Genomic DNA, 12,895 nt, shown 5'->3' with positions numbered 1-12,895 from the left:
TGTTTGGCTCGATTTTCATTTGATAAAAGGAAGTCTAAATCCACAGATGCGTCGGACAGTGCATTCATAACGAACACGCACCATTTTCTCGAGAATGTCTCATTTCGCATAATTAGATGACTTGCCACCTTTCCCAGAATATCCAAACGGTTCAAAGACAAGAGACACTTCCGAAAGAAAGCACAATACTTCCAGACGACAAAGGAAGCCATGGAAAGAAATCCCAATTCAAAACGAACTAGAGGCAGAGGAGTGCACACGGGCAAATGCAAAACCTGTTTCCAGTAGGATGATTCCAATTTATCCCACCACTCAATGGGTCTGGGGGAGAGTGCTTCTGATCCATAGATCAAAATCGGGAGCACCTTCTGGAGATAGAATGTTAATACATGTCTGACAGTGAACTTGCCAAATTTGCCCATAAGAATCTTTGCTTGGGCGACTAAAGATCGTAATTTGCCAGTGGTTGCTAAATCAAGCTCAGGAGTTGTGGGCGTATCCGCCACTATGGTGCCCAAATATTTGTAACTGGGTACCTGAGCTAGAGAGACATTATGTAGACGCCAACTGAAGGGTTTGATTTTGGTGCCTGGATGACTTTTGCAAATCATTATTTGAGTTTTGAAAGTATTGATTTGTAGATGATTTAGGTCCACATATGACTCTAGGCCGTCCAATAATTTTTGGAGACCAGAATGAGTTTTTGAAATGAGGATCAAGTCATCAGCATAGAACAGATAAGGAATTCTGTGCAAGCCCAAACTGGGAGGATCACTTAAAATCTTGCTGAGATTAAGGCCCAAGTCGTGTATGAAAAAATTCAATGCACCCCTGCTTCAACCCTCTGAATGTCTGGAATTTTGCAGTCAAGTCGCCACCTAAATTAAGTCGAACTTGCATAAAAGTGTTAGAGTGAAGGAGTACTATTAGGGATACCAAGGATGGTGGGCATTTCCGATTGACCAATTTATGATAGAGTAGGCTACGATCAATTGAATCGAATGCAACCGAATGTATATAGAGATGTTTTCAGGTGGTCACTATCACCATGAGTTTCTTGCGAATACCATTCTGTATTTTTATACTCTCTTTGCTGTTTTATTTTCAAACTCTAAAGGCAGGTCTACCAGTACAGAATGCAAAGTGTGACGAGTCAAAATGCCAGGACAGACCTACCAGCTCAAAATTGACATGGGAAAGCCTGAGATTGCTCTTAACCATCCTGTGTGAAAAATTAATTTTCTCCTAGTCGTTGTTTGATGCAGGCATACACTATGTTAAAAGAAATGTCTGAATACATTTAAATGCCCACCAACAACAACAAATCAAGCACTGGATCGAAGCAGGTCCATTCACACATCCACATGTGCAGCAATGTTCCTCGTATGTCAGGTTTTCTCAAGGTGGGGCATGTACGAAGTATTCCCATCCGATAATGAACCACATTTTGTAAACAAAGTGTTTGAGCACATCACTTTTCTGTTGGGTATTACGCATACATTTTCCTCTGTTTGCCAGCCACAAACAGTATTTGCAAATGCTTCAATGGCCTCTTAAAAGAGTTCATTGCCACGCTAAAAGTGACATTGAAAAAGGATTGGCTCCATTGTCTTCCCCTAGCCCTATTTGCATTATGCAATCAGCCTGTCTCTGACCTTCAGCTGGCTCCTCATGAGCTGGTGATGAGACGCTGCATGCACACACCCCTTGCTCCTCCCACTCCAGCTCTCATTGATGCAGAAGGTGCATGTATTGTGTTGGTTACTGAGTTGCATGATTATTTGATGGCTATGATGGATTTTGTTAAATTTATGTCTCATCTGCTTTAAGCACAGCAGGGCGGGTTGGAGAAGACTGAAGCAGACATCAAACAAGTTGATGTTACAGCAAGTATAACACTTTTAGCATTATACCCAGGGGACAAGGTCTTCTGTAGGAACTTTATGTGCCGCTGGCACAAACCACAGTATGAAAAACCCTTTGTTGTGGAAGAAGTGACTCCAAAAGCAGTGAAGCTCCAAGGGAGAAGAGCGTGGATCCACCTTTGTGACGTCAAGCCCTACATAGGAGAGACCCCCATGCCTGAGTACCCAGAGCGCGAAGGTGCAGAATAAACTAGAAGAGTGCAAATTTGGTCAAATGCACGGACCAATCAGCAGCAAGAAGGGTGAAAGGACACTGATTCCCCTAGAGACAAACATAGCCTGGACACACACTTTCATAGAGATACCTGTGTGAAATAATGAGTGACATTACTCCCTAGAAGATAAAAGAGAAGAAACAAACACACCAAATGCTTCCTTTAACAGTTATATATCTTATGGCTGTCTCTTATTTAGTGAACACTTAGCCTGCTCTAGGAGTGAGAAATATTAGCCTTGCTGTTTTGTTGGTAAACCTGAAAAGGTATTTTATTTTTTAAAGCATTTTTCTTGCTGTATTAACACCATTCTTCCTGTGAATACTGACCTTTTGGAAGAAGCAGAACAACATTTTCTGGGGAAAAAATAAACATTTTTGTTATTGGTTAGATATTCGCTTTAGGCACAAAGAAGAAATAATATTTCTATCTATTTGCAAAAGGTTGATACATTAGCAATAATGCTTGTAGCAAAACATTTTTTTACATTTTGCAGCCTCTATTTTATTATCCTCATGGCACTAAGAGAGCTGGTCCTTTGTAATGTGGCCAGACCAGTATACAGCGATATAACCCCTCTCCCCATGAGAGATTAAATGATAACTCGAGAAGTTCCTGTAGCCCCTACACAAATAAAAGCACTAAAAAGAAGTGTAATGGATGACTTTGAGCACATTAACTCATATATGACCAATTCTTCTCAAGTCACCAATACTTTGTGGTACCAACAGATGAGCCGAGCGGGGAGAGAGACTTCTGATGAGAGCTGTTATGTATGCTCTCTTATCCCCTATGCCATGAGCGCCTCTAGAGTTTTTATAGCCACAGAAGTTCCCGCAGGTGCAGCTCATTGCCTAACACACCCTGCACCTTGTATGACTACAGGGCAATTCTAGGGTCAGACTGCCTCACTAGCATGGATGATAAAGCAATGTCCCTGCGAGAGGATAATTATATACAAAAATTGAAGATTATGGTTAAGGCAGAAACACAACACAAGGTGATAAAATATGTACCGTCACAAACAAATGGAGCAGGGACCAAAACAGAAGAAAATAAAATGATGCAGTGCAATAATAAGAAAGGGAAATAAATACCCAGATGTTGGGAAAGGAACCAATTACAAATAAAGGGAACCTTACTCACAACTGAGGGATTGACTGAGGGGATAGTGGTGTGCAAAGTAAACTATGTCTCGACAAATGGTATAAGATCACAAAGTTACTCACATGGGTCAATAATGAGGGGTGGAGGGCAGTACATATACTACCCCTGCAAAATGCCACACTATGCTTTAGAAATAATGGTACAATAAATGTTGTAAAGAACACAACGTGAAAATGTATTTTTCATGTACCAGGCATAAAAACAGGAACAGGAGTGCACTGATGGACAACTATTGGGCTTGCGGATCTAACACATATATGCAATTGTGCCCAGTTTGGGGAGGCCTATGTTCCATGGTACTATTAAGTACACCAGCTCTGCTAGTACCCCAGAGTGATTTACAAATTGGTGATTTCCATCTAATGAACGACCACCTCAGAAAGAAATTATCCCTCAACTGCAGTAAAAGGAAAAAATACTGCTTGAAAAAATCAATACATGTAAGTCACAGCACATATCAAAATGAATTGAAGGCCTCGAGGGTTCACGAAAACGTCAACTGCTGAATTCACTTGAAAACATATTTGTACAGGGCACAGACAGTCACTACGCAGACCCAGCCATGGTTACTGAGAAATGAGGGAGGGTCTGGATGGCTCAGAGAGAGTATGCGAGATAATAATTCCTAGGCACAAGACATATTTCTCTAACATTAATCAAAAAATCAGCCAGCCTTTGAATGCCAGTTGCCGGATAATGAGGAGCCCAAAACCTCATAAAGAATGGATCAAGCAAGTCTCCACTGGTCGAGAAAGTAATAACACTTGTAGTAAAATTAGCTAAAATCCCAATAAATGCAGGACGCAATATATCCAAACGCTGTCTCAATACACATGGCCCAACTTGAAGAACACTGTCTATTAATTCACCCCGACACAGATAGGGCACCTGCCCTACTCTTAATGTATATTTCCAGAAATGAGGCGCCTTGCAAGGTTAATTACCAAGAAGCTGTCCTGGCTCATGTCCTGGGAATAAGGGATGGTATCTAAAACAGTTTGCAGACTTCTTTCCCCCTACTCCCATTTTGGCACATGTTTTGATGATGTCAGTTGCCCAAGGTTGCTCAGTAGAATGTAAACCAATCAATGCCCTCAATGTAAGGCGGCCCAGTACATGTTGAATTAACCAATTGTACACCTTAGAGATGACATATATTCATTATTATCAATTTAGAGGTGGTCTTTTATATAGTCAAATTCCCCTAACCAATTCCCATGCGAGATAGGTTTTTGTAACTAAGATTACAGTATGACATCAGTGATGATGAAATCTGGGTTTATAATCTGATCTTCTGCATGAAAATTGTTGCGAGTCACAAAATTCTATGCGTGTATGCTGTCCCTACTTTATGTGGACTGTTAATAAAGCGGGTTCTGCCTTTCACTTGGACTATTTCTGTTATTGAGTGTGGGACTTTCTGGCCTCTCATTCTGTGCTTAAACTGAGGTTTCCAGACCAACTTAACACTTGCATGAAAGACTATGCTCAAAAGTGAAGAGTCCTGACTGTTTTCCAACTTCCAGTAAAGACTCACGCAGCTTGCTTGCAACTGTCCCAAAAGACTAGGAATGTCTAGCTGACTAAGTATATACTCTGCCGGAAGACTGCTAGAGCAACGTGCCAGAATCCCAAGGGATTTCCACTCAATTTTCCTTAGGTGGTCATTACATTGTAATCCCCAGACCTCCGCACCATACAAGAGTACCAGAGGGATTTTAGCTTTGTAGGTGTGAAAAACAGTGCCCAAGGAGTAACGATTGTGCTTCTTTGCAAAAGTGTGTATGGCCCTCAAATGTTGTAATGCTTTACTCTCAATCTTGTCCATCTGAGGTTTCCAGGATAATCTATTATCAATGGTCACCCCCAGATAAACGTAGTGCTAACGACCTAAACTCTATTTGTTCCAAGCCATCATGCATTTGCACATTTGTTCATTGCTGGACGAGGGTTAAAGACCATAACCTTGGTCTTGGAGATGTTGATGGTCAGGCCGTTACTCCTGCAATACTGTTCCAAACAATTGAGCTGATGCTGGAGACCCCGAGGCATGCACTCGAACAGCGCGAGGTCATCAGCATAGCCTAGCCACGGCAGTTGAGAAAATCCCAATCTAGGCGGGCAAGTGGCAGGTGTGGATATATCATTGTTGAGGTCCACAAGTTATACATTAAATAAGGAAGGTGCAAGAATGCACCCTTGCTTAAGTCCTACGTATGGTGTCAGACACAGAGCTGAAGTCTACATAGACTGTGTAAACTGTTTGATGTAGGTTTAGCCAAAAATAGTTTACTAAGAATACCAATGCCAACTAGTTAGCGTAGGTTCCCGTACCCTTGTGGAACCCTGTTTGGTAGTACGGGATGATGTTGGTGGTCAAGGCCCAACTGCTCAGTTCCTTCAAGAGAAAACGTGCAAACATTTTTGAAGGAATGTCCCGCATTGCCAAGATGTGATAGTTCTTAGGGCTGGAGCGAGGGCCCTTTTTGTACAAAGGTATGATGATACTTTCAACCGAGGTAGAAGAAAGGGGATCACCAAAGCTGATGATCGTGAAGAGTAAATGCTGAAAGTATGCCCACCACAGTGGATTACTTTTAAGCTAAATATTGCAAAACACCATCCAGCCCAGGAGCACAAGAATTTTTTTGTGATCCAATTATTTCAACAAGTTCACTCAGGTCACCAAAGTACGCCCACCTGTCCGTCGAGTCGAGCTTGCCACTGTCAAAAACCACTAATTGCACAATGGTTTGCTCGAAATATATTTTTCCAGTCTGCACAGGAAACAACCCCGATTAGAGATTGGGTGGCTGTGCAGGGCTTGATTAATTTCCAAAAACCCTGTCCATCATTAATTCTGGCTGATATTATGAGGGTCCCCAATGATGCGTGATTTTTCTGTATGCAGTGGCCACGTAACCACTTGCGATAGAGGAATTTTCTAGCCCTTGTGTCCCTGGATAGGCATGACCATCGCCGTGGCTATTGATGATATTTCTCAGGTCCAACTGCGGCTATTGATGATATTTCTCAGGTCCCACTGCGGCTATTGATGATATTTCTCAGGTCCCACTGCGGCTATTCATGATATTTCTCAGGTACCTCTGTGGCTATTGATGATATTTCTCAGGTCCCACTGCGGCTATTCATCATATTTCTCAGGTCCCACTGTGGCTATTCATGATATTTCTCAGGTCCCACTGTGGCTATTCATGATATTTCTTAGGTCCCACTGCAGCTATTCATGATATTTCGCTGGTCACACAAGGCTTTGCATCACAAGTGAAGTGGGAGAATTGGAGAAAAGACTCCCCCCAATCTCCTCGTGACCCTGGCCCAGAGGATCGCAGCCCAGACACACGCCACAAGATGAATTTGTCTATCTACCAGATGACCAAATACCCTGGTTCAAGAACATACAGATATGCCCACCAGCCTGCCCTACTCAAGCCGACACCTGCGGCATGGATGAACTTGACTAAGACCTCAACAACAAGCACCCACATCGTTAGAAATGCCATGATGACCTAGCCAACTGCCAAGAACACACGTGCCACCATGCACACTGGACACTCCCACACCAACCCACACAAAGAATATAATCAGTGCTATGACGTAGGTGACGGATACACCCACTGACGCGCATCTTTATTATTTTTCACATAGGTTTTCCGAAATGCAGAAACGCAAGACGCACAAAGCACTCGCTTACACGCTTGCTGAGACTTCTCCCGACCCTTGCATCGTGATGAAAATATAACAAAGACATGATACTGCCTATGAAGCCATGTCACACCGCAACACAAGTGCCGTGCATTACACATTCCCACCTATGAACCAGGCCCAAATAGGCTGCAAGCAAGAGCCGCCATGAACACTGAACGAGCAATAGTACAAGTGCTGACCATGCAGAACGAGCTCAGCGAGAGCTGACAGCCAAGGGAGCGATGTTGCAACTCGTATGCCACCAGCCGACGCCAAGGTCACACCTGTAAGCAAAGCAAAGCACGCAGAAGCAAATACAACTTTAAATGTGCAGAATTCTGCCTCAGCCAAGGTCTCTCCTCACGTGACCAAGCCAACCTGACAAGGTGCCATACCTACGAGGGAGAAGTCGCCTGGGTCCCACGTCTGGGACACAGGCTGCAACAATGAAATGACCCAATGGACACCTACAGCGATGGGAATGGTCTGCTCTCAGGCCTATGAGCAAATCTGCGCATTGTCTGCACGAACACATAGTTACATATTGTTGCTAGTGACAGGTACACCGCGAGCTGGGAACAACGATGGTCCCAGGCTGGGGGGCTCGCGAGTGGACCAATCAGAACATGGGGGCACTCATCACTGACCCCACTAACATTAGCCAATCATTAGGGGTTTTCGTGTAACAATTTTCAAGTATCTAATAGAAGGGACAACCCAGATATACCACCTGACTGACCCTCAACCACTAATAATGTTCTCTATATGTATGCTATACTAACCCCACCACTCGAGGAACCAATCCAGAGTGGCAATAGGTTTTTCGCTAACTTTCCCAGGTGACGCAAGTAGCGCGTCATACTGAGGCAAAAAGGGGCCTGCGAGCCCACGAATTTTGAGAGTCTGGATGGACGCATACGATCCTAGACCCATCCCTGCCGTTGTTCCATAAACAGCAGAACCACCTTGCTTCTTGCGTGTGTCTCATACTCATTTTTGGGAACACTGGAGGAGTTGGGGCCTCCCAGCCCGGAGTCCGCGGACGGCCCAGCCGACCCCGGGAGAAACACCCCGACACAAGTGTGGTGAAAACACAGACACACATATAATAATTTAGTTCACATACAATTACAATCATTCATGCCAACAAACTGCATTCCAGAATTCATCTCCTGGCTTTAATCTTGTATTCTGGTATTTGTATTCCTGGGTTTATAACGAGGATATCAAGAACTAGAAGTCCCACAGTGGAAAGTTAAAACCAGGACTGGATTAGCATTTCCCAAATGGAATGGGGCAAGTTGGCATGTATGATCTCTTGTAAACTCAAAAAGAACTAAGAGCTTAATAAGCAGAATGTGCCTTTCAAAGTGGCTTGATGTGCCAGGCAGCATTGAGAGAAGAACCACTGAAGGTGCAGAGGGCGAGGAAGTGGCTAAAGGACCACAATTGTCTCTCGAGGGGAGAATGGCATAAATCCTAGCGTATTGACAATTACTATTGGCACTCCGCCTGCAACTCTGCAGCGAATGGCTCTGGCTGAAGGATATGTCTAACTTGTCCTGGTGGCATCTGAGGCATGAACCATACATTGAAAGGTTGCTAGAAAAAATAGAAACAGTGTAAACTCAGGGATGAATTTCGCACCAAAGCAGTCTTCAGTGGCGCATCATTGACAAGATGGCCGCTTCTTAGTGTGATGGAGGCCCAACCGAAAACCTGCAATGGAGTCTCCTCGCTACATTGACAGCAAAAGAGCATTTGGCATGGCAGTTTTGTGCATGTTTCTACAGTACTTTTCTGCACTGGTCCAACTAAGCCGCTGAACCGCAGGCAAGGGTCCTTTAGGGAATGCGAGGCAGTCAGCGCACCAGAGAAGAGCCGCCCTCTACTCCAGGCAGGGATGACATTTCACCAATATGCCAGGGGTAGCGGAAGTGACATCAATGACCCTTGACCTCTGATGACATCACAGGAAGTGATGTCATTTGACCCCTCCCTGAAGTGACAAAACGGAAAGCGATGCAACACGACCATTTTCCCCCTTGACAAAACATGAAGTGGTCGCACAAAGCATTGTTTTTAAATACAGTATGAAAAATATGGTTACAATATCACGGTAACGTGATATACATTTCATACAAGAATGGATCACCATATGTATCAGCAGAAAAAAATATGCTATAACTGCAACATGCGAAAAGCAAAATACATAGTCCGAAATGGATACTTATTCTACTCTAAATGCTTTTTGTTGGATGTTGTCTGCATTGTGAATTTGAGGTGTTTAAGAACAGACTAAATCAGGGATTCACCCCCTGAAGTGTGCTCGAAATAAACCTTTAATGATTCTAGCAATTATTGTTTAGAATTCCAGAAAGACAAATTATTTGTTATTCCTATTCTTGCTTATTTAAGGTCAATATTCAAAGTGTTGCACTTGTGGAACCCCCGTTTTTTTTTAAGAAGCCTGAACAAGAAAGACAGCCCCTCTAGAAACAAAGAGGCAAATTTATTTATTTATTTTAATTTTTTGCATTTATAAAGCGCACAGCGGCCCTCGGGCATTGTGGTGCTGTTACAGTATACTTGCTTAGGCGTACAGCAGTTAACGTAGAGCGTTAGAGTGGTGTGGTAATCATACAATGCGTGATACTGTGCTGAGATAGTTGAGTAATGGAATAGGGCATCACAATAGCATGGTTACAGGTACATTTCAGGCAGTTACAGGTGGAACATACTGAAAAGGTCGGTGGGTTAGCGGAAGAGTTGCGTTTTTAGTGCCTTACGGAACACTGTGAGGGATGTTTCTTTCCTGAGAGCGGGTGGTAGCACATTCCAATTCTTTGGGGCTAGGACGGCAAAGCTGGAGCCTCCTGCTCTGGATCTTCTAAAGGTTGGCACTGCGAGTTGGTTGCATTGCTGGGCTCGCTTAGGTCTGTTTGAGGTGACACAGTGAATATTTTTTGCTAAATATGGAGGTGTTGTGTGTGAAAGACAAGAATGTGTGATGGAGAGGTTTTTAAAGACAATGTGCTCTTTAACGAGCAGCCAGTGGGCATCCCGTCTAGCTTGAGAGATGTGCTCCCTCTTGGGGATGCTGAGGGCTGCTCTGAGAGCGTTTTTTGCGTGGTTTGAAGTTTTTTCAAGTTTTTCTCTGATGTGCCGAGGAACAGGACGTTGCAGTAGTCGAGCCTTGATCCCACGGTAGATCTGGGTATGGATAGGAAGTTTTTGGATGAGAAGTATGGTTTGACAGCGTTTCTGATCTTACTAGTTAGAGCGGCCGATGAGACGATGGCGCTAACTTGCCTTGACATATAGAGGGTGGAGTCTATGTATACTCCTAGAGTTTTGGCTGCCGCCGAGGTAGTGATAGTCGTGTTGTTAATGTTAAATGAAGTGTATTTGCTGTCAAGTTTGTTGAGGACCTGTTTGGTACCTACCATAAGTATTTCGGTTTTGCCTCCATTGAGACATAGGCTGTTGGCCGCCATCCAGGCCTGGATGAGGGCATAAGTCTTGTTGAGTGTGGCTGCGTCTTGTTCTTATGAGTCAGTGAGGAGCGGTAGAACTTGTGTATCATCGGCATAGTTAGTATAGGCTATGCTGTGATCGTCGAGGTCATTGAAAAGTGGGAGAGTAAAAATGTTGTGGAGGGTGGGTGAGGTGCAGGATCCCTGAGGCACAACACAGTGAAAGGGCGTGGGGGTTACGCATGCATGGTCAGAGAATACTCTCATGAGTCTTCCTTCAAGGAAGGATGTGATCCAGGACGTGACTTGCTGTGAGAAATGGGCCACATCCTTGAGATGTCTGCAGAGGGTTCTGTGGTCTACAAGATCGAAGGCTGAAGACACATCCAGGAGCAGCGCTGGATTGACTTTATACATGGTTTGGTCTATCTGAATATTTAAATCGAGTACGGCAGTCTCGGTACCGTGGCGTGGTCGGAAACCTGATTGTTTCTTACCCAGGATGTGGTTGTCTTCCAGGAACTGTTGGATCTGGAGATATGCCGCCTTGTCAAGTATCTTTAGCAGAAAAGGGATGGTGGTTATGGGTCTGTAGTTGTTTGGCATGTCAGGGTCAATGGATGTTTTTTTTTGGCAGCGGTCGAACTCATGATTCTTTGAGGGAAGGTGTGACAATGCCTGAGGAGAGTGAGGCATTGTTAAAGGCTGTGAGAAACGGGGCTAGTGGTTCTGCACAGTCTTTAATGAGTGCCGCAGGGCAGATATCCCCCTTGCAGGTGGAGGGTTTAATGCATTTCATGATGGCTAGCACTTCGGTTTTGGAAACTTCTTTGAAGGAGAAGAATTTTGCGTCTTTATGGTCTGGGTGAGGGGCTGATGAGGGTGGTGTGTTGGGTTTGGGCAGGGCATTGAGGTGGGTTTTTATTTTTTTCTGGAGGGTGTTTATTTTTTGTAGCATGGTAGTTTGTATGTTATTGCACCATGTGGCGTCTTTCAGGGTCTCTTGAGTGTTGGTTGGTGTGGAAGCAAGTTCCTTGTATATTGCGAAAGGTTCGTTAGACTCAGATTCCACGTTCACGATTCAAGAGTTGTAGGATGAGGATTTGGCTTGGGTGATTTTTTTTTGTAGTGGGGGCGATTTGTAGGCTTCTACCGTGGGGTGTGACAGGCAGGATTTCCAAGTAGTAAGTACTGATCGCTTCAGGGATCTTCGGTCAGAAAACTCTTGCGTAAACCAGGTGTTAGAGTGTTTCCTTGTTTTGGCTTTTTTCTTAGTTAGTGGTGCGATGGCGTTTATGGCTGTTTTGATGGTAGCGTTGTAGGTGTCTACCAATGCTATAGGGTCAGTGGAGAAGGGGGAGCCTCAGAGCTGAGGAGGCCTCTAGGAGGGGGCGGAACCTTTTCTTAGTGAGGAGCCTAAATGATCTGGCCAGAGCTGGGGGTGCAGGTTTGATAGGTTTGGGATGGCTTTGGTGGGGATGTGGAAGTGAATGAGGTGGTGGTTGGTCCATGGGGCTGTTAGAACTGATATCGACGGCGCAGTTGGGGTCTGCTATCCAGCCCAGTTTGCAATCTTTGTTATGGGTGGGATCAGTCACTCTTTGGATCAAACCCATGGCGCGGAGTGCTTTATCGAGAGCTTTGCTTTGGGTCTTTGAGGCCGAGGTTGATGTTGCCAAGTAGGATTGCTTTGGTGTTGTTTTTAAGGTTGTCCCCTAGCTGGTGGAGGAGATTGGCTTGAAAGTATAGTATGGGGCACAGGGGCCGGTAGATGGCGGGAATGGTGATGGTATCGTTGGGAGATAAGGCAAGTTTGACGGAAAGTGTATCAGTGTCCTCATCAAATCAAGAGCTGATTTGTCTGATGGTGAGGGAGTCTTTGGAGATGATTGCCACATCACCTCCTTTATTGGTGGTTCTGTCTTTAAGGAACATATTATATCCAGGTGGGAGCGCCAGATTGATGGAGGGGCCTGCGGCTTCATGCAGCCATGTTTCGATGAGAGGGTGAGGATGTCCAGGTCTAGGTTGGTGAGTAGGTTGTGAATCTCGGGTGCATGTGCTGGGAGAGAGCGGGCGTTGAGCAGGGCACAATTGAGTTGTGTGGGTGGAGTAGAAGGTGTAGGTGCCTTCTTGATCAGTCCTTGATCAGTGGTGTTGACCTTTTGTGAGGGTGGCGTCTCAGGCATTGGTATGGTGGGTGAGTGTGTGTCATATTCAGGTTTGTGCACGGTTTGTCTGTGGCTTGATCGGGCCCCTAGGAGTTGGTTGCTCTGGCTGGTGGTCCTAGGGTGAGAGCTGGGCATGGTGGGGGTCTCTGCGCATATGTGATTTTCAACTGGTAAGCTGTTAGGTGGGGTGGTGTGTTTGTAGTCGGGATGGGTAAGTCTAAAGCTGTGTGGGG

Source organism: Ambystoma mexicanum, chromosome 12, assembly GCF_040938575.1.
Source record: "Ambystoma mexicanum isolate Mex_15411 chromosome 12, UKY_AmexF1_1, whole genome shotgun sequence".
NCBI lineage: Eukaryota > Metazoa > Chordata > Amphibia > Caudata > Ambystomatidae > Ambystoma > Ambystoma mexicanum.
This window is presented reverse-complemented; position numbering follows the sequence as displayed.